This window comes from Aedes aegypti, chromosome 2 (genome assembly GCF_002204515.2).
Source record: "Aedes aegypti strain LVP_AGWG chromosome 2, AaegL5.0 Primary Assembly, whole genome shotgun sequence".
Taxonomy (NCBI): domain Eukaryota; kingdom Metazoa; phylum Arthropoda; class Insecta; order Diptera; family Culicidae; genus Aedes; species Aedes aegypti.
Window position 1 is genome coordinate 273229265 of NC_035108.1, and position 11689 is coordinate 273240953.

The following is an 11689-nucleotide window of genomic DNA, read 5'->3' on the forward strand; positions in this document are numbered from 1 at the left end:
CCAGAATTAGAGTTTATGCCACGACATTTATTCAATTAGAATTAGTTAAAAATTGAACCTTCATTTAATACGGTGAGAGTCCAACAGAATTATGCGATTCAGTTCACTAATCTAGTGTGGCCTTTAGGCTACTTGTCTTGCTTTACAGATTTCTAAGAAGAGCGTAAAAATCATTGCACTATAAATTTGGGAAACTATGTGGTTAGGTAAAATAATGAGTCACACTCATTCGATATGTGTAAATAATTTACATGAATGTAATCAACAGGTTCTTTAACTGAATAGCCCATCCCTACCCATTATAAGTTGTGATCGACTTGAGTTTGCTCGTGATTACTAAAGTAAGAAATCTTTAACTTAAACCTAAGATTGATAAAACATTAACTACTTTGTAATTTCACGCAGGTATTTTATAATTTACATCAATACGAACCGAATAAATTCATGAAATCATCAATTACGAGCATTGTCGGCCAACATTTATAAAATACTTTATCAAAGATGCCGCTAACAAGGAATGCACGTAACAAACCAGCTGCCGGTAGCGCTGGTGTAGCCGCCAATCTGAATGCTTCCTGTGATGCTTCCGCTGGTATTGAAGAGGACAATATTCGTACAGAAGATGCAATCTCCATGCCCTCTGGTACAACGGAACAGGACGGCGAGACACCCAGCCGTAAAACCGCTGTTGGAGAGATTAACGCCCCCCAGTTGAGTGGAACAATTCCGAAACCACCTAGAAAGTCCCCAAGTCCAGGTGTCTCAGAAATGATAAACAAATTAAACACTGCGAATCTGAACGTCGACCACATTCAGCTACGTCGGTCAAAACGGCATTATCACTGTTCGCTTTGTGACGAACGGGACAACAGTAGAATGGTCCAGTGTGATTCATGCGATAGCTGGTACCATTTCACATGCGCAAAGGTGACTGAAACGGTAGCGGAAGTGGATTGGAGTTGTCCGTTTTGTGGAGTTAGTAACCGCACCAACACTCTTCATCTAGGAGTCGTTCCGTCCTCGAATCAAGGAAACGATAATCGGCATCCAATGGTTCAGCAGCAGCAACAAGATTCAAAAGGTCAAGCACAGCCTGGTCCTGTCGATGACATTGCATCAGTGAGATCAGTAAGCACTCGTTCCAAAGCATCGTCCAACAGAAGCCGGACGAGAAGAGCGATGGAGCTGCAGCTACTCAAGCTAGAAGAAGACAGGGCTTTGCAGCAACGATATTTAGATCGTAAATTTGCCATATTACAAGCGTATGACAGTGACGGAGAGGAAGATGAGGTTGGATCAATCGTCGACAAAGTTTCACAAGTGGAGGACTGGATTCAGCGCACCGATAACATTGGTAAAACCGTGCCTGGTTTAACATTCAGAGAGACCACTGGACAGCCGCCGAGTAACTCGCAGTCTGTGGAGCACGCCGCTCGAGGTCACATGAGTCAACCTGCTATCGTTTACCAGACAAAGACATATCCAGCTCCAAATAACGTTCAACATCCACCAAATCACAGAGGATTTTCAACACGAAACCAGTCCAATCAATATCACGGCATTCTGAATTCTCATCCAACACTGTCGCAGCCAAATTTACTCAGCCAAAGAGCTACTTTGAGTGGCGTAGCTGATTTCGTTCCAAGACAGCGCTCTACACCTAACGCTCCACGACACCGATTTCAAAACGTGAATCAAGAAGTTGATTTTGTTGAAAATGGAGGCGCACCCGAGTTTCCGCCTACAGTAATGACTGCCCAACCGCCAAATTATTCACAGCCTGTAGAATACACCGCTCATGGTCAAGAACATCAAGCGACAGTATGTTTGTTGAATCAGAGTCAGCTGGCCGCACGTCATGCAGTACCAAAAGACCTCCCGGAATTCAGTGGTCGTGCAGATGACTGGCCATTGTTTCTAGCTATGTTTAACTCTTCAACACAAATGTGTGGTTTCTCTAACGAAGAGAATATGCTTAGGCTGCGCAAATGTTTAAAAGGCGAAGCGCTAAATCGGGTAAGATGTGAATTGTTACACCCGAACAATGTACCGAGTGTCATCTCCACACTTAAAATGCTGTATGGAAAGCCTGAAGCGATTATTCAAGCGGTAATACAAAAGGTGAGAGACTTACCAGCCCCTAGGATCGAAAAGTTAGAGACGCTAGTTGATTTTGCTCTATGCGTGAAAAACCTATGCGCCACAATCCAAGCATGCGAAATAGATGACTATCTATACAGCTCTTCGTTGCGGTACGAATTGGTGGAAAGATTGCCCCCGGCGCTGAAGATGGAATGGGCAAAGGCAACTCGAGGCAATCCTGTTCCCACTTTACTGCAATTCAGCACCTGGCTGTACGTGATGGCGGAAGATGCAAGCATGGTGATGGGAGTTCACAGCACCGTTCAAAAGAGCGACTCCAGAACTCGGGGCAGGAAAGAAAATTTGCTAAACGTTCACATTGAATCCGACGATGGACAAACGAGCATCCCCCTCAAGGATAAAAAGGACTCTTTGCAGCTTTGTTGCGTCTGTAAGAGCGATTGTTCTTCCTTAGCTAAATGCACGCGATTCTTGGAGTTCAGTTACGATTCTAGATGGGCCACGATAAGAGAGTTAAAACTGTGTCGCAAATGTCTTCGGCGGCATAACAGTTCCTGCAATCAGAGGAAACCATGTGGAGTTAACGGATGTACTTACTTGCATCATCCTCTTCTGCATAGCGTCAAACAGGTTGAACCAGAAAAAGTAGCTGCTGCTCCAAATCCTCGAGCGTCTATCGAAGATGCATTAGAAGGCAATGTAAACGTCCATCAAGAGAAAACCAGTGATGTATTATTCCGATTTGTTCCTGTCGTTTTGTACGGGCCGTCTAAAGAAGTGCATACATTTGCGTTTATTGACGATGGTTCGGAGATGACACTGTTAGAACAAGGCCTCGCTAACGAATTAGGAGTATCTGGGCAGACCACACCCCTATGCCTAAAATGGACAGGTGGCACGAAGCGAGTCGAATGCAATTCTCAAAGGGTCAATTTGCACATATCTGGAACAACGAACCACTCGAACAAATTCGCTATGTCAAACGTTCGAACAGTGGACAGATTGGAACTACGACCACAGACCATGATCATCGAAGACCTGCAAAAACAATTCCGTCATCTGTATGGGCTGCCAATTGAATCATATCGCGATATTGCTCCGCGAATCCTCATCGGTGTCGACCATGCCACACTCGGGCAGGTAAAGAAGAGTCGAGAGGGTAAGCCCAAACAGCCGATCGCTGTGAAGACGGTTCTAGGATGGTGTGTTTATGGGTGCATGGCAGCAAGTTCGTCCAGGGATAGCATCGTAAACCATCACGTACTAGATATATGTTCCTGTAATAATGAAAATGGGGACCATCTGCATAACGCCATGAAGGAATACTTCTCGCTGGACAGTATGGGTATAGTGCAACCAGGAAAATTGTTCATGTCCAAAGAAGATGAGAGGTCGCAGCTGTTGCTTGACACACTGACTCGGCGGAAAGGAGATCGATACGAAACTGGTCTTCTCTGGAGATATGAAGGAGTGCGGCTTCCTAATAGCAGATCTATGGCTTTGAAACGCTGGGAGTGCTTAGAACGTCGAATGCAGAACGATCCGGTATTGGGAGAAGCATTGGACATGAAGATAACGGATTATATATGCAAAGGATATATTCGGAAAATGACTGAAGCTGAGCTCGCGATTGAACATCCTAGGGTTTGGTACCTCCCAGTTTTTCCTGTCATGAACCCAAACAAGCCTACAAAAACAAGACTAGTCTGGGATGCCTCGGCGAAGGCTCACGATGTTTCGCTTAACTCCGTACTTCTCAAAGGTCCTGACTATCTCACGTCTCTATTAAGTGTGCTAATTCAATTCAGAGAACATCGGATCGCAGTGTGTGGGGACCTAAGAGAAATGTACCACCAAGTACTCATAAGAGAGGAGGATCAACATTGTCAACGGTTTTTCTGGGGACACAAGGAAAACTCTGCTGAGCCAAACGTCTACATAATGCAGGTAATGACGTTTGGTGCCTGCTGTTCGCCCAGTGCGGCCCAATACGTCAAAAACAAGCACGCTAAACTGTACGACAAAACACGACCGGCTGCTGTTCGGGCAATAATCGAGCATCATTATGTCGATGATATGCTTGTTAGTGTAGAGACAGAGGAAGAAGCAGTTTCTATAGCACAAGATGTAAAATGGATTCACGAAAAGGCCGGGTTTGAGATGAGAAACTGGTTGTCCAATTCTCCAGCAGTGTTGGCCCAATTGGAAGAACACCAAGTGATGGAGAAAGATCTGAACGTCAGCGACGGTATAGTAACTGAAAAAATCTTAGGGATGTGGTGGAATACGGAAAAGGACTACTTTACTTTCAAACTGTCCACCAGATGTGAGGAAGAACTGCTATCTGGACAACGTAGACCGACCAAGCGAGAAACTCTGCGAATGTTGATGCTGATGTACGATCCCTGTGGGTTTATTGCCCACTTTCTGATGTACCTAAAGGTGCTCCTTCAGGAAATCTGGCGATCAGGAATTAGCTGGAATGATAAAATTGAAGATAAAGAGTTCGAAAAGTGGTTGCTTTGGATTAAAGTTCTATCTAAAGTGCAAGACGTTGAAATAAAACGTTGCTTTAGAGACCAAACATCCGTTGACGCTGACATCCAACTACATACGTTCGTAGACGCTAGCGAAAATGGATTTGCAGCCGTGGTCTACCTTAGATTCCGAGAGGAATCTAGAATCGAATGCGCTCTTGTTGCTGCAAAAACTAGGGTGGCTCCCTTGCGATTCCTATCAATCCCTCGGGCTGAACTCCAAGCCGCTATTCTTGGAGTACGGCTTGCGAACACTGTTCAGCGATCGCTTAACATCAAGGTGAGTCAACGATTCTTTCACACTGACTCTAGAGATGTGTGTTGTTGGTTAAATTCGGATCACAGAAGGTATAGCCAATATGTTGCCTTCCGGGTCAGCGAAATCATTGAAAGCACCGAAGTTTCCGAATGGCATTGGATATCAACTAGACAAAATGTTGCCGATTTGGGCACAAAATGGAAAGGATTGCCGGACCTAAGCCCACAGAGTATCTGGTTTCGTGGGCCGTCGTTCTTGTGGGAACCCGAAGAAGAGTGGCCGACGACATCGCGACGATACGGAACCACTGATGAAGAGCTCCGGCCTAATGTACTGGTGCATTTGAATACACCCAAACCACTGTTCTCTCCGGATCAATTTTCAAGTTGGACAACGCTGGTGCAACGAACGGCGATGTTTGCCAGACAAGCATTGAACTGGAGACGAAGAGCGAGAAAGGAAAAACCGGTAAATGGACCCCTGACTCGTGAGGAACTCGTGTATGCTGAAAACTATCTGTATCGTACTGCTCAAGGAGACATATTTGCAGATGAAGTGGCTATCTTGAAGACAAACATGATCTCAGAAACGAAGAAGCGGATTCCGAAAAGCAGTACTATATACCGTGTATGCCCTATTTTGGACGAAGCGAATGTTCTCCGCGTTCAAGGTCGAACAGGTGCATGCAAGTACATCGATGTGGACGCTATTAATCCAATAATTCTTCCTCGAGAACACACCATTACGAAGCTTGTAGTGGCACATTTTCATCGAAGGTTTCATCATCAAAATCATGAAACTGTTGCAAACGAACTTCGTCAACATTACTACATCCCTCGTTTAAAAGCAGTATACCGAAAGGTGCGTAAAGATTGTCAACAGTGCAAGAACAACGATGCAGTACCTTCTCCTCCATTGATGGCTGACCTACCGTTGGCACGTCTAGACGCCTACACACGACCATTCACTCACACCGGCGTGGACTATTTTGGGCCAATCACAGTATCCATCGGTCGTCGCACGGAGAAGCGATGGGGAGTCATTGCCACATGCCTTACGACACGAGCGATCCATCTACAGGTTGCCTATTCACTGTCTACAGACTCTTGTATTATGGCTTTGCGAAACATCTTTAACCGAAGGGGAACTCCAGCTGTAATCTACAGTGATCGTGGGACCAACTTTCAAGGCGCTACAAAGGTACTTGAGGAAGCAGTCCGAAACATCGATCAAAATAGGGTGGTTGCTGAATTCACCTCCAAGCACACGGAATGGAGATTCAACCCTCCCGCGTCTCCTCACATGGGGGGAGCGTGGGAGCGTCTCATCAGAAGCGTGAAGCAAAATTTGAGCAAAGTTATGGCATCAAGGACGGTGACTCCCGAGGTGCTGGAAAACGCACTCAACGAAGTAGAGAATATAGTCAACTCGCGACCGCTGACAGCCATTCCTGTAGATGACGACCTTTCTCCAGTACTCACACCAAATCATTTTCTTCTCCAGTCATCCAACGGAATGAAGCCATTTGTCGCATTCGATGATACCTTCCGCGCCCTGAAGAACAACTACGAAGTCTCGCAGATTTTGGCTAACTGCTTTTGGCAACAATGGTTGCGTGATTATTTGCCAACAATCACTAGACGATCCAAATGGTTCACCGCAACGAAACCCATCGAAGTCAACGATATCGTAATTGTAGTTGATCCAAGACTCCCACGCAACTGTTGGCCCAAGGGAAGAGTCATTGCAACGAAAATTTCATCGGATGGGCAGGTACGTTCAGCGACGGTGCAAACAACTAGCGGAGGGATCTACGAGAGACCAGCCATTAATATCGCGGTGCTCGACGTTGGCGTAGAAGGAAATACGTTTCGGACGTCACCTTCACGGATTACGGGGGGGAATGTAAGTTGCGCCACGTCGACCAGCGAACCCCACGCTTCCCCATCAACCATCACTGATGACAAGTCGATCGATGATTGCCGCTCCCACAGCACACGCGGAGGATCGGCTTGCAACGAAACATCAAAAAAGGGCAGTCATAAGTCACCTAAGTCACCTCAAAAACGATTTTGAGAGAAATTGTTTAGACGTATCACCAGAATTAGAGTTTATGCCACGACATTTATTCAATTAGAATTAGTTAAAAATTGAACCTTCATTTAATACGGTGAGAGTCCAACAGAATTATGCGATTCAGTTCACTAATCTAGTGTGGCCTTTAGGCTACTTGTCTTGCTTTACAGATTTCTAAGAAGAGCGTAAAAATCATTGCACTATAAATTTGGGAAACTATGTGGTTAGGTAAAATAATGAGTCACACTCATTCGATATGTGTAAATAATTTACATGAATGTAATCAACAGGTTCTTTAACTGAATAGCCCATCCCTACCCATTATAAGTTGTGATCGACTTGAGTTTGCTCGTGATTACTAAAGTAAGAAATCTTTAACTTAAACCTAAGATTGATAAAACATTAACTACTTTGTAATTTCACGCAGGTATTTTATAATTTACATCAATACGAACCGAATAAATTCATGAAATCATCAATTACGAGCATTGTCGGCCAACAAGTGTTCGAAAGGTGTAATTTATAAAAATGACACACTTTCCACGCGTAGTGTTTAATACGTGAAAAATCAACAGCTTAGTACGTTTTCACCTATCAGGAAGTTTGCACATCATGTTTCAAAAAAAAAACTTCTCAGCCATAAGCTTCGTAGATATCACTCAAAAATATATGCCCTAGACCTCACAAAAACACTACATTTTATGCACTTCAATGCATTTTATCCAGCGCAATCAGTCTCAATGAACTAAAAAAAACAAATTGATGATCTCTTCCTAGCAGGCCCACAAAACCCATCCACCACAACGTGCTTCTCTCCGCGATCATCTCACACCAGCTCAAAAATTTATTCTTTTCACCACCACACACTGTTCACAGAAACAAAAACTCGCCGGGAAGCTATCTATCGACTCCACGCGACATGACTCCAGCCAGCGCTCACTTCTGTAGTAGGAGGCAGCCGAAATTCGCACTTTTGTTTTGATGGATTTCGACTGTGGCCATGTGTGTTTCTCGCGTGTATTTCGCTACTCGGTCGCTTCTGCTGCTATTGTTGTTGCTACTCTGCTCTCGCCCAGACTGGTATTGGTATTTCGAATTCCAAAGCATATGCACGATAAACACAACAAAAACGAAGAAACGTTCTTGCTCGGCGATCCGGTGAACGAAGATCGCGACCGACGACGATTCGCACAACACCACAGGTCGAGACGGGGCGGGCAATGGGTGAAGGGAATCCACGGAAGATGCTGCTGCTGTTGCACTAGGTGACACACATTCGATAGCATGCACTAACTCGCAGAATATGGTGATTTCACTTCGCCTCAGCCTTACATATGGAACGTCACGAAACAGCACAGGTTTCACTCCGAGAGGTCACCTTTCCGATCGCGACAATTTTCCGCACTAGTATGAGCGATTTTCGCGCTTTTCCAGCCTATTTATCGACTTTCGAACGAGCCTGGTCGGATAGGAGTGGGTCGTTTTGAAGTTTTGCTTGTCTCCGCGAGAAATTGCGAACCTGTGTGTACTGTATTGGAAAACTAACCATTGTGTTTATCCAGCAAAGAGCGTAAAAATGTCCCCCTAGTAGGAAAAATTAAACTCCAAAGCCGTCGACGACGCGATGAGTAACAAAAAAGTCAGCTCAAACTCGACTATGACACGACGAACACTAACACTGTCCACAGTGAATCGCTGAAACAGCAGCAGGTCGTGGCCAGAGATTCGAGAATCAGCATGTGTGACTTGGCCTCTCTCGCGATTTACTGTGTTGCTCCATCATCATTATCATCGCACGCTGTCATCGCTTCGCTACACGGGGAGAAGGCTACAATGCTGTTACTGCAGCGCACCCCGTAGCATATCTGCTTGGAAGGTACAACAGAACAGCAGGAGAGTCCGCGAGATATGTCGCGGTTCGCGGCCGTCACCACGAGTTGCGCCTATCCATGATGGTACAACCACAGATGCGAGACGGCGGCGTGTTCCAATCCGTGGTTTCGTGACGATGTTGGTGCAATCGGCGTGATTTTCTTATGGATTACATTTAATGTATTCGCGCACCGCATTTGTACCGAATGAATGCTTGTTCCACGCAGTATTGGACCGGTAGGGATGATCAAGTTTTAACGGTTGACGCGAAAATGCGAAAAATGTGAATGTGGAATAGCATATAACTCGTGTCATATTTAAAAACAGTCTTTATAATTTTTAAATGGCCACAACTCGGACCACAAACACAACCTGTCCCCCTTTTCTAGATAACAGAAAAATCGTGTAATCGTGGACACGAGAGGAATCTTATTGCGGATTAATTCGATACATGGCGCTATAGTTATCTCTCTATGACTTTATATTCAGAATCTTTATATTGAGTTATAGAACCAAAATAAACATATTTCTATTTTTCTTTCTTTTATTTTTTTTAAATCGAGTTATAGTTTATTCAAACTGCTTAAACAATCTAATGTAGAAGTTGTTCAGATGAACAGTATCTATCTGATCATGGATGTCATAGATGTCGCTAGTGACATTTTTACGGAACTCATATATTTCAAGATCCTGGATGTGCGTTTTTTGGGCTTCTTGGCAGTGTGATCAGTGTCATCAGACACTAAAGCACATCGTTTCAAGGTTCAATTCCCGCTTCAGCCTTTGAAACTTTTCGTGAGGAATGCTTCTCGGTTGTGTCATTGGAGTATGCTTGTCCGTTGTCTAACGTTGAGTTACATTCTGTGCAGCTTAATTGCTGAAGACGATGTCCGCGTCTATTATGTTGGAAAAGAGGTAGTATCACCCCCTCAGGCACAAGATCTGCGTGGTGTTAGCGGACTAGCTCTCAACATTTTTAAGTAGAAGCAAATCTACAGGTTATTGCTATTTTATACTGATAACAACACTTGTAGAAAAAAACTTTGAATTTAGAGTTACAAAACCTGCTTGATATTTATTTCATTATTCACTGGAAATGTGTTTAAAGGTACATTTAACTCTTTTTCAATAATCGAAACGCAAAAGGTTGCTTCTGGATTTCAAGGGAACATCGAGTCAGGTAGGTTTCAAGATGCTAAACTCATATATTCGAATATTTTATTTTTCATTTTTTTTTGCCAAAATGCATTTAAAAAAGCAGTTTTAACGTAAAAATAAGAATAACAACAACAAAGCATTTTTTCACCCTAAAATGAGTTGTTAACCTTCATTCGAACATTTTAACGAAATACATCAACTATCTAGCTTGTAATCTAGAAATTGTAACAAAACCTACTTAACAGAAGCATTTCAAAATGAATTCCTCCCTGTTAGAGAACCCTTGATCTGCATTAAATAACTTTGCCGAGGACACCAATCTTCTAACTTATCAAGATCTAGGGATAAAAATGTTAAAAGAAATGTTGCCAGGATCATCTAGTGGACGAATTCCCTGTAAGATTATCTACCACCTGATAGCCCTTGAACTGCTGAGCATCTTTGTCGGAAACACCAACCATTTTGCTGAGACACAGAAGATTGAAAAAAATGTAACTAGAGCCATAAATTTTTAATTAATGCCTGTTTTTTTTTATTAGTATCATTCCAAACATTACATTCATTATTTCTTATATCTAGGTGTTCTGTGTTATCCTAATCAGCCTAACATCCTAATTTGGTAAAACAAATCTAAGATTTTATTAACATTTTGTTAACAACATATTACATTTCATTTGCCGTAGCACTTCAGATTTTTTTACAGATGAGTTGATTTCACCTGCTTATAAGAGAAAAAATAATAACGTTTTCAATTTACTTAACCTAACTTAACCTTAACATATAACGCATGAATCGTGGCAATAGAAGATTGTAACGATTTTTGCCTGAAATTATTGATTATATTATTTGACATTTGTTCCAATGTTTCAACATTGGATATTCTATGTAACTCATTGGTACTATACCAGGGAGGAAGCCTCAGAATCATTTTCAAAATTCTATTTTGAATTCTCTGCAGAGCTTTCTTCCTGGTATTACAACAGCTAGTCCATATTGGTACAGCATACAACATGGCTGGCCTGAAAATTTGTTTGAATATCAAAAGCTTGTTCCTAAGACAAAGTTTTGATTTTCTATTAATAAGGGGATAAAGACATTTTACATATTTATTACATTTGGCTTGAATGCCCTCAATGTGATTTTTGAAAGTAAAATTCTTATCTAGCATGAGCCTTAGATACTTAACTTCACCTGACCAATTTATTGGAACCCCTCTCATCGTGACAACATGTCTACTTGAAGGTTTCAAATAAAGAGCTTTTGGTTTATATGGGAATATTATTAGTTGAGTTTTGGAAGCATTAGGAGAAATCTTCCATTTTTGCAAGTATAAAGAAAAAAAATCCACATATCCAAACTTTTTTGCAATCGACTACAGATGACACAGGCCTCGTCCTTTGGCGGAGAGGCCTGTGTCTTCCGCAAACAAAGATTTTTGACATCCCTGAGGTAACTCAGGTAAGTCAGATGTAAAAATATTGTATAATATTGGTCCCAAAATGCTGCCTTGAAGAACACCAGCTCTTACAGGAAGTCTTTCAGATCTGGAGTTCTGATAATTAACCTGAAGTGTACGATTTGACAGATAACTTTGAGTTATTCTAATAATGTATGTTGGAAAATTAAAGTTTTTCAATTTTACGATCATACCTTCATGCCAAACACTGTCGAATGCTTTTTCTAT

At 42.7% G+C, this 11689-nt stretch overlaps 1 protein-coding gene and 1 long non-coding RNA gene across 2 annotated transcripts in view; one reads left to right on the forward strand and one right to left on the reverse strand.

Annotated features, from left to right (window-relative positions):
• Positions 1-8656, reverse strand: part of LOC5570428 — a 207885-nt gene extending 199229 nt beyond the window's left edge. The window contains exon 1 of the mRNA XM_021845099.1: positions 8522-8656. The gene's annotated coding sequence lies outside the window, so the exon portion shown is untranslated. The remainder of the gene's footprint in view (positions 1-8521) is intronic.
• Positions 6741-8263, forward strand: LOC110676594. The gene is made up of 4 exons (XR_002500543.1): positions 6741-7069; positions 7125-7203; positions 7266-7338; positions 7403-8263. It is a non-coding gene; the product is annotated as an uncharacterized LOC110676594 (long non-coding RNA).
• Positions 8657-11689: the final 3033 nt, after the last annotated feature.